The sequence below is a fragment of the Pan troglodytes genome, chromosome 18, assembly GCF_028858775.2.
Source record: "Pan troglodytes isolate AG18354 chromosome 18, NHGRI_mPanTro3-v2.0_pri, whole genome shotgun sequence".
Lineage (NCBI taxonomy): Eukaryota > Metazoa > Chordata > Mammalia > Primates > Hominidae > Pan > Pan troglodytes.
This window is the reverse complement of record NC_072416.2, coordinates 75,521,911-75,536,984: the sequence shown is the minus strand read 5'-3', so window position 1 is coordinate 75,536,984 and position 15,074 is coordinate 75,521,911. Positions and strand designations below refer to the sequence as shown.

General features: G+C 41.6%; 1 protein-coding gene and 1 pseudogene across 3 annotated transcripts in view; one reads left to right on the top strand and one right to left on the bottom strand.

Moving 5' to 3' along the window:
• The window catches only part of ADAMTS18 (ADAM metallopeptidase with thrombospondin type 1 motif 18), a 154,724-nt gene that overhangs the window by 28,032 nt on the left and 111,618 nt on the right, over positions 1 to 15,074 (top strand). The window lies entirely within an intron of this gene.
• On the bottom strand, positions 204 to 880 carry LOC737575 (ribosomal protein S8 pseudogene; annotated as a pseudogene).

Genomic DNA, 15,074 nt, shown 5'->3' with positions numbered 1-15,074 from the left:
TGTACAAAATTTTATTTGTCCAGTTCACTATTGATGGGCTTTTAGGTTGATTCTGTGTCTTTGCTATTGTGTATAGTGCCATGATGAACATATGAGTGTGTGTGTCTTTTTGGTAGAATGATTTATTTTCCTTTGGGTATATACCTGGTAATGTTATAAATTCTTTTTTTTTTTTTTTTTTTGGGAACAAAACAATAAACACCTTTATTACATGGGTGAAGACAAAACAAGGATTTGTTTGCCTTTGCGGGCCTTGATTTTCCTAAGATAGAACTCCAACTCTTTGCCCTCTAGCACATAGCCATCTGCTCGGCCACACTGTCCCGGCCTTGAAGCGATGCACGCAAGAAGCTTGCCCTGCTGGAACTGCTCCTCCAGGAGACTGCTGATTTTGGCATTCTTTTTCCTTTCATCATATTTCTTCTGAATTTTTTTAGATCGTTTTTTGTTTAAAATCTCTTCTTCCTCAGGAGTCAGCTTGGCTCCCTTCTTGCGGCCCAGGGGCAGCGCATAGTGGGACTCGTACCACTGTCGGTACGGTGTGCTGTCGATGAGCACGATGCAATTCTTCACCAGGGTCTTGGTACGAACCAGCTCATTATTAGATGCATTGTAGACAACATCGATGATCCTTGTTTTACGAGTACAACACTCTGAGCCCCAGGAGAAATTCCCCACGTCCAACCTCAGGGCACGGTATTTCTTGTTACCTCCCCGCACACGGACTGTGTGGATGCGGCGGGGGCCAATCTTGGTGTTGGCAGCTGGGCGCCCCAACTCATACTTCCGCTTCTTGTGGTAGGGCTTTCTCTTGCCCCCGGTTTTGCGGCGCTTGTGCCAGTTGTCCCGAGAGATGCCCATCGCTCGGCGCTGGCTGGAAAGAGCCGTTATAAATTCTTTTCAGTTTTCTTAATATGCAATCATGTTTCCTATGAATAATGACAGTTCTCCCCTTCCCCCAATCTTCATGGATTTATTTGTTTATTTATTTATTGTTTATTGTAGTGTCAAGGACCTCAAGTGTGGTGATAATTACAAGTGATAAAAGCAAGCATCTTTGTTTCAATCGTGATCTTGGAGGGCAAGATTTTATTTCACTATTATACATGATGTTAACTGTGGGTTTCTTTGGAGATACCCTCTATCAGATTGATGATAACACCTTTTATTTGTAATTCTCTAATAATTTATACCTATACATTATATTTTCAGCATCTATTTTGACCATATGATTTTTCTCTTTTTTTCCTCAGTAAATGGATTGGTTTTCCAAATGTTAAGCCAGCTTTGGCTTTCTGGTATAAAACTTACTTGGTTATGATGTAGTGTCACTTTTAGTCATTGCTAGATTTCATTTCTAAATTTTTAAGATTTCACATCTGTATGTTTGTGAGAAAATTTGGTCTATAATTTTACTGTTGTACCCTTGTCAGGTTTGGGTATCAAAGTTAGACTACCTTCATAAAGTGAATTGAAAAATGTGGATTTTTTTTCTACTGCTTGCTTTGGGTTTAATATTTCTTTCATTTTCTTATATAGATTATTAGATCATCACTTTTTCATCTTCAACCCCTGATGTATTTGGAAGTAGGATCTGTGAGAGTGTAGTGAAGGTTAAATGAGGTCATAAAGAAGGGGCTCTAATCTGATAGTACCAGTGTGTCTTTATAAGAAGAGGGAGAGATACCAGAGATCTCCTTCTCTACCATGTGAGGAAACAGTGAAAAGGTGACCATCTGTAACCTAGGAAGTCAGCCCTCATCAGGAACCATAGTGGCCAGAACTTCGATATTAGACTTTTTAGCCTCCAGAACTGTAAGAAAATAACTTTCTGTTGTATAAGCCACATGGTGTATGGTATTTTGTTAGGAAAGTCCTGGCAGACAATACAAGAGGTTAATCACTCAAGATCTCCCATCTATTAAAGCAGAGGAATAACTTTTGTAGGCTTAATACTGCTTTCTCACTTAGGAAAAGTTGAAATTAAGAACACACAGGAAGGGATCATTCCCTAAGGTTTATGTCTTCAACATCAAATTGAGTTGAAACTTGACTACAGGCCATCTGCTCATTCAAAGCATTACAATAAATCTGTCCTATTGATGATCAAAATGAGAGCTGCACTGGATGCAGGATTGGACATTGCAAGCTGTTCTCCCAAGTGGGATGGAAAGGTGCTCGAGGTATTGAAAAGGATTCTGCTGTTTCAGTTTGATTTTCATTCAGGATTGAAAAATTTTGAATGCAGTTGACCATGAGCTGCTTGTCTGGACATGAATTTGGATCCACTTAGCTGTCAACATGTGTCTGAGGAGTCCAGATTTTCTCTCCCAGTCCCAGCCCAGGGGTGGCCGAGTGCTGCTTCAAGACAAATGCTCCCTTTGTCTGGATTTTAATGTCACCTTTAGTCAGAGCTGATCTGCCCAAAATCACTCTGAATTTTTTCCTCACCAGTGGCTAAGGTAATTAACAGCAGTGCTAAAAACATTCCCCCCCTCTGGGGGCTCTGGCCTTGTTCATTAAGACACTGTTCAAACATCCTTTTCAGCAAAAATTCTTCTGTGATACTCCCAGACTGTGTTAAGGATTCATGCTTTGAGCTCTTGGGGCTTATCTTTGTCATCATGCTGCACTGCAGTTACCAGTTTACTTGGCCATCTTCCTAGTAGATAAGGAACTTCTTGAGGACAGAGAGTGATTATTCTCATCTTTGCAGCTTCAGAGCCTAGCATAGAATCAGTCACCTTAGATGCAAAGGATCACAGAGTGGACTCTGTGAGAAATACATTAGAAAACAAGATGGACAGAATGACGTGGTTTGGGTTTAGGGAAGTTATATCCTTTCATTACACAAACAGAACAGACAAAACAGTCCAGCACTGTTAACTACTCCATCTACTATGTATTTGAGAGTCAAAGTATGTTTGCTCTTATTTCCAGTGTTGATTCTTAGACGACATTTAGCCCCATAGTAAATTTTCTAAGATTTCCTTTCTTCTTTCTTGTAATTTTATTATGGCCATTGGTTCTGCAGACTTATAGAGAAGAACTTATAGAGAAATCCTAGGTATGTATGATTATATAGTACAGTGGAATTGAGGTTTGCACTCAAAATCTGTTTCCCCCCTAAATCTAATTTTTTGTGACCCTGAAAAGTTATCCTCCAAATCTATTTGCTTGTTGCCCTGAGAAGTTCCACCTTCCCTTTGGTCATAGGCATCTATTGGCTTGTGGAGTTTGATAATTGTTTTAGCAGAAATGCAGAAGTCAGTTCAAGCTCTTGATTTATTCATTCACGTTTTTTTGCTCCTCCAGCTCCTCCTCTTCCTCCTGTCAGGAGACACAGTTGTCTTTAAAGGGCAAAGCTTTTTGTTTCACAAGAATTACCTTCTGAAGAATTTTCATATTGTACTCTGCAGAAAGCGGAGGAAGGGAGGAAGGGAGGAAGGGAGGACGGTAGGGAGGGAGGGAGGGAGGAAGGGTGGGTTGCTTCCAGTTTAAAACTCCAATTGTCATTCAGATCTCTTCTCCAAGGTCACACTCTTAGGAAAGCCTTCCTTCCCAGCTAACCCTCTTCTCCAACTAGATTCACTCAAGTCCCTTTGTTTTGTACTTTCATGGCATCGTGTCCCTTCCTTTCAAGTTACTTATTTGAAATTGTGTGATTCCTTGGTTACTTGTCTCTCACTAGACTGTAAGTGCTGTGAGGAGGGCTGTGTCTGATTTTTCCCAGCATCTCTGATGTATATGAATATTCAACATATCTATTTTGAATGAATGAATGACTCAGTCTCCCCTAACAGATAGTAAACTGGCTGAGACACACAGGTCATTTAGATGTTGTTCAGAGGACCTGACTGAGGCATCAACAGGCTGTATTCCAGGCAGAGGGGCAGAGATATTCAGAGGGCAGGGAACTATTACTATTGACTTTTAACTACATTGGTCCCTAAACCTTCTCTCCTCCCATTCTCTGATTTTCTGTCTTTTCATGTCATATCATAGTGGGATGTGTAGTGAGTTAGAAGCACAGGGTCTGAGGATAGATAATCTTGAGTTCAAATACTGGCTCTGCCACTTGATAAAATTGTTGTGACATTGAAAAAGTTGCTTAACTCTTCATACTGCCTACCTCCAAATTTCATTATGTGGATTAAATGAGGTGACTTAAAGGATGCTCAGTAAGTGCTGGTCGTTATTATTAACAATTAGCCTAAGGATAAAAAAATTCTTTCTGGACTAATGGTACTAACACTTTCTTAATAATAAATTCTTTTCTTTCCCACTTATCTATATGACCCTGGGTAAGTAATTTGACCTCTTTGTGCAACAGTTGCCTTAACTACAAAGTTGACATTATTATCTGTCACATCGTTATAGTGAGTATGAAATTGCATTAACACAAGTACAAATGTTTAAACAGTACTTGGCACATAATAAGTGGTTAATATAGCGGCTACTGTTTGTTGTAATTTATGGTAATGGTGAAAAATTATTAATAATGTATCACCATGTGATTGCTGTCCGGCAGTTGCTCCATGTGTATTTGAGAGAGGTTGTGTTTCAATGACATTTGGGGCATTTCCCATGAGGAAGCTGGACACAAAGGTAAAAAATTCAGGGCATTCAACCATGGCTGGAGTTCTTGGTCTTGAGCCAGGTACCTTTTAAAAAGGCAGAGAGTTAGAATAATTTTGTAAAGATGAGAACTGGAAGTCAAAACTTTGCTTTTTGGAGGCCAACAGTGCTCATCCAGCCTTCACTTTGTTTTGTGAAAATGTATTTTCTATTGTTAGTCTTTAATTATTCAAGTTGATCAAATGAGGGAAGGGAAGGCAGGTAAACAAATCTTCTACTTAAAGTTATTTTTAAAAGTTATTTACATTCTGCCTAAATGTGGGACTTAAATTTGCTCTCAGAATTGAAATCCCCATTAGTGATCTCGGCCACCGCTTACAAGTAGATTCAGTTTTTTCCTTCTCAACCTCAAATGCTCCAGGCCACACCCAGGGATTTGCAGGAGCCTGGAAAAGCCCCCTCTATGTTAGAACCTAACACACGTAGAAGGGTGTTCCAAGACTATCGGGATAATACACATTGCTGGCCCCTAGGCCTGCTTCCAGAAGAGGACAGGAGTGCTCAGAGGTGGAGGGACTGGACATCTGCCAGTGGAATATTCCTTTCACTGGGCAGGAAGCAAGTGATGGGTCATATTTTGTGCTGCAGCAGGAAACTTAGGAAATTGAGTATCTCATTATATAACTAAAGTTCTTTGTATACCTGTGTGTTTGCAACGGTTCTAGAAGGAGACCGAGTGTATTAGTCAGCGTTCCGTAGAAAAACAGAACCAATAGGACATACAATGAGGTAGGTAGGTGGCTAGGGAATTTATTATAGGGATTGGCTCGTGCCATTATGGAAGCTGAAAATTTCCACAATATGCTGTCTGCAAACTAGAGAACCAGAAAAGAGTGATGTGATTTGACCTGAGTCCGAACACCTGAAACCCAAGGGAGCCAAAGGTGTAACTCTTACTCCAAGGCTGACAGCCTGAGAATGTGGGGGCTGCTGACGTAAGTCCTAAACTACAGAAGTCCAAGAACCTGGAGTGCGGATGTCCTAGGGCAGAAGAAGATGGATATCCTTGCTCAAGAAAAGAGAGCGAGAGAGAGATCAAATTCATCCTTCCTCTTCATTTTCGTTCTATCTAGACCCTCAAGAAATTAGATGATGTTTCTCTGTGTCAGTGAGGGTGAATCCTCTTTAGTCTACTGATTCCCATGCTTTCCTTTCCTTAAATGCCCTCATAGACACACCCAGAAATAACATTTACCAGCTATCTGAGAATCCCTTAGCCCAGTCAATTTGATACATAAAGTTCATCTTCACACAGAACTTGTCAATTCTAGTGTAGAGATGGTGAGCATAGTACAGTGACTGAGGCTCTGCAGCCAGAATTCCAAACCTGGCTTCCCCATTTGGTGACTGTGGGATTTGGGCAAATTATTTAAATGTTCTGTGCCTTCCTTTCTATATCTCTGAAATGGAATCAGTAATATCATCCATTTCAAAGGAATGATGAATTAATTTCAGTAAAGGTCTGAAAATGGCATCTAGTACACAGTAAACATATTTACTATTATCTTGGATTATTGTGGCTTGATTTATGTTACAATTTGGTTTCTTTCTTTCTTTTGTTGTTGTTGTTATTGTTGTTGTTTTGAGATGGAGTTTAGCTGTTTTGCCCAGGCTGGAGTGAAGTGGCATGATCTCGGCTCACTGTAACCTCTGCCCCTGGGTTCAAGCAATTCTCCTGCCTCAGACTCCTGAGTAGCTGGTATTATAGGCACCCGCCACCACGCCTGGCTAATTTTGTATTTTTAGTAGAGACGTGGTTTCTCCATGTTGGCCAGGCTGGTCTCAAACTCCTGACCTCAGGTGATCCACCCACCTCAGCCTCCCAAAGTGCTAGAATTACAGGCCTGAGCCACCATGCCTGGCAATTTGGTTTCTTTCAAAATAGAGCCTGAGATAAGAATTTGGGTGCAGGTAGTTTATTTGGGAGCTGATCCCAGGAAGCAGAAGTGAGCAGACAGAGAGAATGAGATAAGGAAGGAACAACAGCAGTATAAGAATGCTTTCTAGAGGATTCTTCTGAGGGCACTGTGAGTTAAATTCTGCCATAATCTCTTAAGAACCACAGAGAGGCCAGGCGTGGTGGCTCACTCCTGTAATCCCAGCACTTTGGGAGGCCGAGGCGGGCGGATCACGAGGTCAGGAGATCGAGACCACGGTGAAACCCTGTCTCTACTAAAAATACAAAAAATTAGCCGGGTGCAGTGACGGGCGCCTGTAGTCCCAGCTACTTAGGAGGCTGAGGCAGGAGAATGGCGTGAACCCGGGAGGCGGAGCTTGCAGTGAGCTGAGATTGCACCACTGCACTCCAGCCTGGGCAATAGAGCGAGACTCCGTCTCAAAAAAAAAAAAAACACACACACACACACACACACACACACACACACACACACACACACAGAATTCCCCCTGAAATAGGATGTTCACTGGGTTCTACCCTCCATTAATCAGGGGTTGTCCTAGGGGTCTTAACTCACTCCATCCGCAAAGGATGGCTGGAGGCTAAGTAGACTCTGGGATAGAAGAAAACCATGGGGAACAGGTGCGAAGATATGCAATGCTGGCTCTAGGTGGGATGTGGTCTGCTGGAGGCAAGGCTGAGCTTACCCTGAACTGTCTACTGCAGCTGGAGCTGAGATGTGAGGAGCCTATAGGGAATGGGTATAAGACCATGGAGGTCTTCTATGAGACCCCAAATTGCAGGGTAGATTTTCAAGTATGCAGGGTCAGAGATTCCATTTTAAATTGTATTAGCTTATTTGAGATATCTGGCTATGGGGCGTTGATTAACCAGTGCCACCATAGAGTTCTTGATCCTTGAAAGCCTTTTTGCTTATTTTAAAGAGCCCATACCTGGCAAGATGTTCATATAAGCCACTCTCTTCCTAAAGATAGACTCCTATAGGATTCCAGATTGTACAGACAAAGCTATCTGTAATTAGTTTATACTAGAGACTATTACTTAGGGACATTACAGTTATAGTTGTAAATATCATCATTAGTAGGAGTGGTAGTAGCAGCAGCAGTAGTGGTAATCAAGTCATGGTTGCATCCTGAATATAAGTCATGGTTGCATCCTGAATAGTAGCTATTGACATGTTTTGAATGCTTAGTGTAACCAAGGCATTTTACTACTTTGTGCTCGGCAGCATATTACTTGCAGCCCCAGACAACTCTATGAAGTGTATAGTGTTTTCTTCTCCATTTCTCGATTGAAACAGCAAAAGGTCATTGTGATTAAGCAACTTTCTAGAACCCTAATACTAGCAAGTAGTAGTAGAGTCTCTTAATGAAAAGAAACAAAAGACATCACTTAGTTTTATCTTCCAGGGTAGGGGAACAGCAACATAAAAACTTAAGTCAGAACTCCTCTAGCTTCTCTGAGGCTTTCTTTTAAGAGATAAATGCTTCGTTCACCTGAATTTAAGTGAAAAAGAATTGAGGTGCTAAGTGATGTCAGAAGGACTTGGTGTCTCTCCATCTCTCTGGCCTACTTTCCTCCTTGTCTGCTTCAACCTCACCATCCCCCACTGCCTGAAGTGGTACCTAGCCTTACTACCTATCAGTTAACGGTTTCAGACCAAAGACAGCAATGTGCACAGCGCTGGTGCCTTGGCTGGGATTGAGATAGCCTCATCTCTAAGCCTGAGTAAAGTGGCAGCCCCCACAGCTGGTGGTGGGTCTAGCTTCTAGCTGAATCACATGGAATGAAAGTGGGGTGGGAGGCATTTCCCACAAAGGAATGTTCCTTTTGGCCTGCAAGAAAAGATACCAGTCAGGTCAGGATGCTGATGGCCACTGAACAGGATCATGTCAGTTCTATTTCTACATACATAAGTAAATTATTTTTTGTATTTTCAACATCTCCCTGCAGCAGCTACCCTATGACAGTTTTTCTCATCCCACCCAAACATCTAGGTGCATATTTTCAGTCTTCTCTCTCTTTAGGTCTTAACCTTACACTTCTTAACACAGTTTCATCTGTTTTCTACCTACAACAGTAGCTGTCAACCATGGAGAATTTTGTACCCCAGGGGGTATTCAGCAATGGCTAGAGTTATTTTAGGTTATCATATTTCGGGGTCGGTACTAATGTCATCAAGTGGGTAGAGGCCAGGGATGCTACTAAACTTCCTGTAATGAATGCACTGACAGCCCCCAACCCCCAACAGCAAAGACTTACCTGACCCAAAATGTCAGCAGTGCAGAGACTGAGAAACCATGATCTAGACCAATGCCTTAAAATGGTTGTTACCAAAGTTATCACAGCCTCCTCGTTGCAAAGGTGGTGGGTTGCTCTCAGGCTTTAGGTTATCTGACTTTTCTGAAGTGTCTGGCAACTTTGATCACTGCCTTCTGGAAGCCCTCCGTTTCTCTGTCTTGTGTGATTGTTATACCACTCCCTGGGGTTCCTGCTCTTCTCTCTCTCTTTCTCTTTCTCTCTTTATTTATTTTTGTTGTTGTTGTTGTTGTTGTTGTTGAGACAGAGTGTCTCTCTGTTTCTCAGGCTGTAGTGCAGTGGCGTGATCTTGGCTCACTGCAACCTCTGCCTCTCAGGTTCAAGGGATTCTTCTGCCTCAGGCTCCCAAGCAGCTGGGATTACAGGCATGCATCACCACATCCGGCTCATTTTTGTATTTTTAGTAGAGACGATATTTCATCATGTTGGCCAGGCTGGTCTTGAACTCCTAACCTCAGGTGATCTGCCTGCCTCGGCCTCCCAAAGTGCTGGGATTATAGGTGTGAGCCACCACGCCCGGCCCTTCCTCTTCTTTAGATTACTTCTTCCTGATTTCTTACCCTTATCATCCTTTATATTGGTTGCCCCAAACTCAAATCCTAAGGTCAGGGAGGATACACAAGTAGGTAAAGCAATTTTGCTGTACATAGGACAACACAGAGGACCCTGTGGCAGACAGGGACAGGAGGCTACATCTCAGTAGGGAAGGTGCTTACTGTCTTCAGTTTTTCGGGATCAAGGTCCAAGTGTTGCCTGCTTTGAGTTTTCCAGACAAGCCAACATCTGGATATGATGTGAAATCTTCCAATGTTTAATGTGGGCAACTTACTCAACATTTTTTGTAAGCTCTGCATGGGCAAAACAAAGCACATGTCTGTTACCAGTTTGCAGTCATCCTAAATATCAACATTTTCTCTTTTTTTGTATAAATCCTATTTTCTTCTCATGCTCTGTATAGTGGGCAGTTTTACTCAGTTCTTGGAATGGATTAACATCACTGTGTTAATGACTCCAAATTCTATGAGACCTACATATCTATCTAGTTAAGAAGAACCCATTAAACTTGTGAAAAAGAAGAGCATTCCCTTTAGCATGGAGTTATTTCTTTCTTTGAATATAACATCTGCTGAATGATAATGAAAATGTTTGCAGTGGAAAAGTTATATTAATTATAGCATTTTAACATTATAGCCATGGCCTGTGGGAAGTCTAACATCCTTTATATTTGTACTTGGGAAACTTGGAAAAATGAGGACTCTGCCCTTCTTTTGTATACAGTGTATTTCACTTATGTAGGAATAAATACACAAAGTTTCTCCTTTCTACACAGTTGATTTTTCTTCTTTCCCATGTCTAACTTAGATTCTAAAGCTATTTTTTCTTTACTCTACATGTAGAAATAATTGTGTTAGATTTGGGACAGTATGGGTCTCCTAAAAAGCAATCCAGGCCGGCCGTGGTGGCTCACGCCTAAAATTCCAGCACTTTGGGAGGCTGAGGCAGGTGGATCACCTTAGGTCAGGAGTTCGAGACCAGCCTGGCCAACATGGTGAAACCTTATCTCTACTAAAAATACAAAAAATTAGCCAGGCGTGGTGGCGGGCGCCTGTAATCCCAGCTACTCAGGAGGCTGAGGCAAGAGAATCGCTTGAATCCAGGGGACAGAGGTTGCAGTGAGCCAAGATTGCGCCACTGCACTGCAGCCTGGGAGACAGGGTGAGACTGTGTCTCAAAAAATTAAAAAAAAAAAAAAGGCAATGAAGACTGGCACTTGTTTAGTGAACAAAGCTGGAATAGCCTTTAATGTGCAGCTCTCTGACAACAGTAATGTTTTTGGAATTCACCTGGTCTCTGTGTTTTACAAAACAATCTCCATATCTTACATGCCTTCTTGGAATTTGGATTTCCCCTGTCTGCTGGAATTTTGAACTTCCTCTCTGCAGGTTTTCTCTTGACCAGCTTCAACATTTGTTTTTCGATTAAGATATCTACCTTCAAATATTTCCTGTAGTTTTGGTCTAAAATGATTTTTCAGCCTTGTGTTTCTAATAACGACTTCCTTCAAAAATTACACTACTCATGTGAAACTGGTTCATAACCCATATGGTATCTGGAAATAGTTATTTTTAAATGACTTTATGCTGAAGTGCAGTCATATTTTTTGTAGAAAGGCTGTGATCTGTTTTAAATTTACAGCAGTTTGAAGCCATATTGATAAATTTCTTTCTGCTGATATTTCAAATTTCCCTTTACGGCAAACACAGTAAGTTGATTAACCTTTTGACTTCCCTTGCAGTCAAGTGGCAATAGTTGTATTTACCCAACTGGAATGTCTAGAGATTAAAAATTCTCTTATTCTAGGTAAAACTTGGGTGGAGTATGATAGGCAGTTATAGATTATGATTTAGTGACAGAGCTTGGTCGTCTATGGCTAGTGAAAATTCTGGCTTTCCCAAAAGAGTTGGGTGGCCTCGGAATGTTGCTAAACTTCTTTTGAGGCTCGATTTTGTCATCTACAAAATATTAATGGTCTTGTCCCTACCCTAGGGTGCTGTTAGGAATACTAAATGACATTGAGTAGCTGGGTACCCTGCCTGACTCATAGTGGTAAATGCTTCAAAAACATTAGAAAATATCATGACTATCATTGAAGCTTGGAGTAGCAGTGGTATTAATAATATCATATCTAACTCATATCCATCACATTTCTCTAGACCTAAAAATACCAAAAGGCTTTTCCAATTCAAATTTCTCGAGGGTCTTATTGCCATTGTCTATTTCCATCCTTTCATTATTACTATTTTTTTTTAAATCCTTAGTGTCAGGGCAGGCGCTAGAGATAAAATGATTGACTTTTTAAAAGGTGTGATCTTTGCCCTTCTGGAATGTATAGCTTAAAACACTGTCAAGGTGAGTGTTTCCATTAAAGAATCATGGAGCTATGTTTTTAAAACTGGGGCAAGTGCTTCAAAAGAAAGAAGCATAGTGCTATGAAGTTATGCTTTATGGAGAGTGAAAGCAGCCGTGAGGGAAAAGGTGATTCAGTTGAGAGGTGATAGGAAGATACCTTAACTAGGCAGAGAGGAAACCTCACCAGCAGCCCCAGTGGAGGGAATGACTTGTGCAGATGCTCTGTAGGAGGAAGAAGTATGGCTGACTTGGGGAACCAATGAGGCTACCATGATGGAGCCACACTGAGTAGAAAGCCAAGTAACAGAGTCCTTGAGAGGCTGCAGAGGTATTCAGAGGCCAGTCCTAAGGACCTTACTGGTTATCCAGAGAACTTTGGCCTCCCCTACAAACGCTTCCTACCCACCTTCCAACCCCATCTCAGGTCACATTTACTAACTACTAATTGATTGGGAAAGACCTAAGAAGAGTTTCCAGTTTCCCCAAATGTGAATTTCACCAGCCTTCCTCAGGTCTCCTCTGGTATGGCAGCTTGCTGTATCCTTCCTTAGACCTCCTTGGACCAGAAATAAAGTTGTTGTGAAGCTCTGTTGTTGAGGGAAGATCATCCATAGTCCCACTAGCCACAGGCAAATGCAGCTTCATGTGCCTAGGGTTTTCTGCATGTTGAGAGCCTAGATAGAAATGGTGGAAGGAACATGGACTTGTAACTTACCAGCAGATGGTCATGTTGTCTTGCAGTTTTGCTGTGCACTCAAGAGTGAGGATGGCCGAGTTGGCTCACCCATGGAGCTTGTAAAAACACGGATGCTAAAGGACCATCTCAAGCCTGATGAATTAATGATGGCAATCCTACATTAATATTTATCAGTTATAGTTTATTATCGGGTTGTAGAATTCCAAAAATATAAGAATTGCCTGCTTTTTATGCTAAATACTTTCTTGAAATTTTCCTGGTAAGTCAAATTTTGGGTGAGAACGCTATTTTATTCTTATTCAAAAAGTAATTTCAAATGCACTTAAGTGTTTATCTTAATCTGTAATAGATTTCCACCCTCCTCTTTCTGTTTATTAAGGTATTTTTAAATACTGATCACTTCCTTTTCACACAAATTTCTAATGGTTTAGTTTTTTTTGCTTTCCCTGAAAACTTTCTTCTCCATTAACACTAATAACTAACATTTTTCTGTGTACCAGGTACTAGACAAATAACTAATCCTCATGCCGTCCCCCAAATAAAGCTATTGTCTTTTTCATCTTTTAAATAAGATCCCTGAAGCTCAGAGAGGATATGTAACTGAAAAATGTCACCTAGCTAGTAACCAGAAATTAAAACTAGGTCTTATTTCTTACCTGTTCTATGACCACCAGCTGTCTCCAGACACAAAGCAATGAATAGTCCATAAACAAACACAGTTAAATGGACTAGACTGCATTTAAAAACCCTTTGGAAATGGGATCATTATCCTCCCCACTTCCACCCCAGCAAATGGCTGCTAAGGATGCATTTTAATGTGCAGTGATATCAAGTTTAATGGATTCCAGGGGATCAATCTTTATAATGAAGCTGATGGTCTTGAAAAACAAAATCATCATCAATCATGTAATGCCCTGTTAACTTGAATCAAATATCTCAGCAGCAATAATCCCATTAGACCACATGTATGGTTCATAGCCAGGACCAGCTGAATATGGTGTACATCCCAGCTAAGTAAATCCTACTGGATGGATATGTTCCTCATGCTTGGCTTCTGTTTGTCAAAGGACAGTTGAAGAAAGAATGGACCTACAGCAAGAGTCGACAGTAGGGGCCTTTGGACCATAATGGGCCCAGCCCACAGAGGTGTTTTGTTTGGATGGTGTCTTAGTCCACTTGGGCTGCTATAACAGGGTAACTTATAAACAGCAGAAATGTATTTCTCACAGTTCTGGAAACTGGACGTCTGAGGGCAGGATGCTAGCACAGTCCAGTTCTGGAGAGGGCCCTCTTCTGGGTTATAGATTGTCACCTTCTTGCTGTGTCTTCACGTGGTGGAAGAAGCAAGGCAGCTCTCTGGGACCTCTTTTATAAGGGCACTCATCTTTCCATCTGCCTTTTGGATCTAATCACTTCCCAGGAGATCCTACCTCCTAAGACCATCATCTTGGTGATTGGGTTTCAACATGTGAATGTTGGAGTGATACAAACATTCAGATCATAGCAGCTAGTCTATATGTCAGCTCAGGGTTTAGAACCGTGTCCATTCGTTCATGTGTAACAGTGTAAGCAGCCTAGCCCCTGCTGGCTCAAACCTGCCTGCTTCCCCTTTTGGATGAATGCAAACCCTCAGTCAGCCTTTCATGTTGAGACCCCAGTATTAGGGCTATGGCATAATAATGACTGCCCTGAACTTACAGTTGTACCCAGGAGGGCTGCACATTGGGTTCTAGGCAGAGCGTGGCCACTCCATGACCTTGAACAAGTCATGTTCTGCTCTGGACATCCGTTTTCTCCTCCATGGTGACCAGATGGTCCCTGGGTACTCTTTTAGTTTTAGAGTGCTTTAAATACGATTCATCAAAATGCAGCTGACTTTCAGTGAAATCATGACCAGCGCATTAACCCTTTGATGGTACCCATCGATTCCTGATTCTGGGTCTTTTTTTTTCTTTATTGCCTACATTTTCCTGCTTTTTCAGATACCATGAGCTCTCCATACTGTCTAAAAGTTCCCTCTGCCAGCCCACTCATCAAGTCAGCATAGAAAAGGATTTAATAGATGTAATTTACGCCTTCTCATTTATTGCCTGATTAAACTGAAGAGTAAATGAAAGACGTTCCTGTAGTGTCAGAAAGATGTAATTTTAGCACTTGATATTTTTGCACAGAGATCTGCCATCTAGGATGTAAATTCCATCAGGACAGAGGCACTCATTTATTCAACCAATATTTACGATGTCTACCCTATGCTAGGAACGGGGCTCGGCACTGGGAATACAGCAGTGCCTGTATCCCTGGTGCCTGCACTCTAGTGTAGAAATGGACCATAGGCAAAGGCATTTAGAATCTATCGAATCTGTTGGGGGTAAAGTGTAATGAAGGAAAGTGAAGCAGGGGGCAGGTATGGGAAGTGATGGGGTGGAGATTTCATACAGGGTGTTCAGGGAAGTTTTCTCTGAGGTGGACACGTGTAGGAGGAAATGAGGGTGTGAACCCAATGGGGAGAGTGTTTAGGGCAGAGTAAGCAGGACTTTAAAATGCTCCACACTGGAGCACCATACTGGGCATATTCCAACATTGGCCATCAGG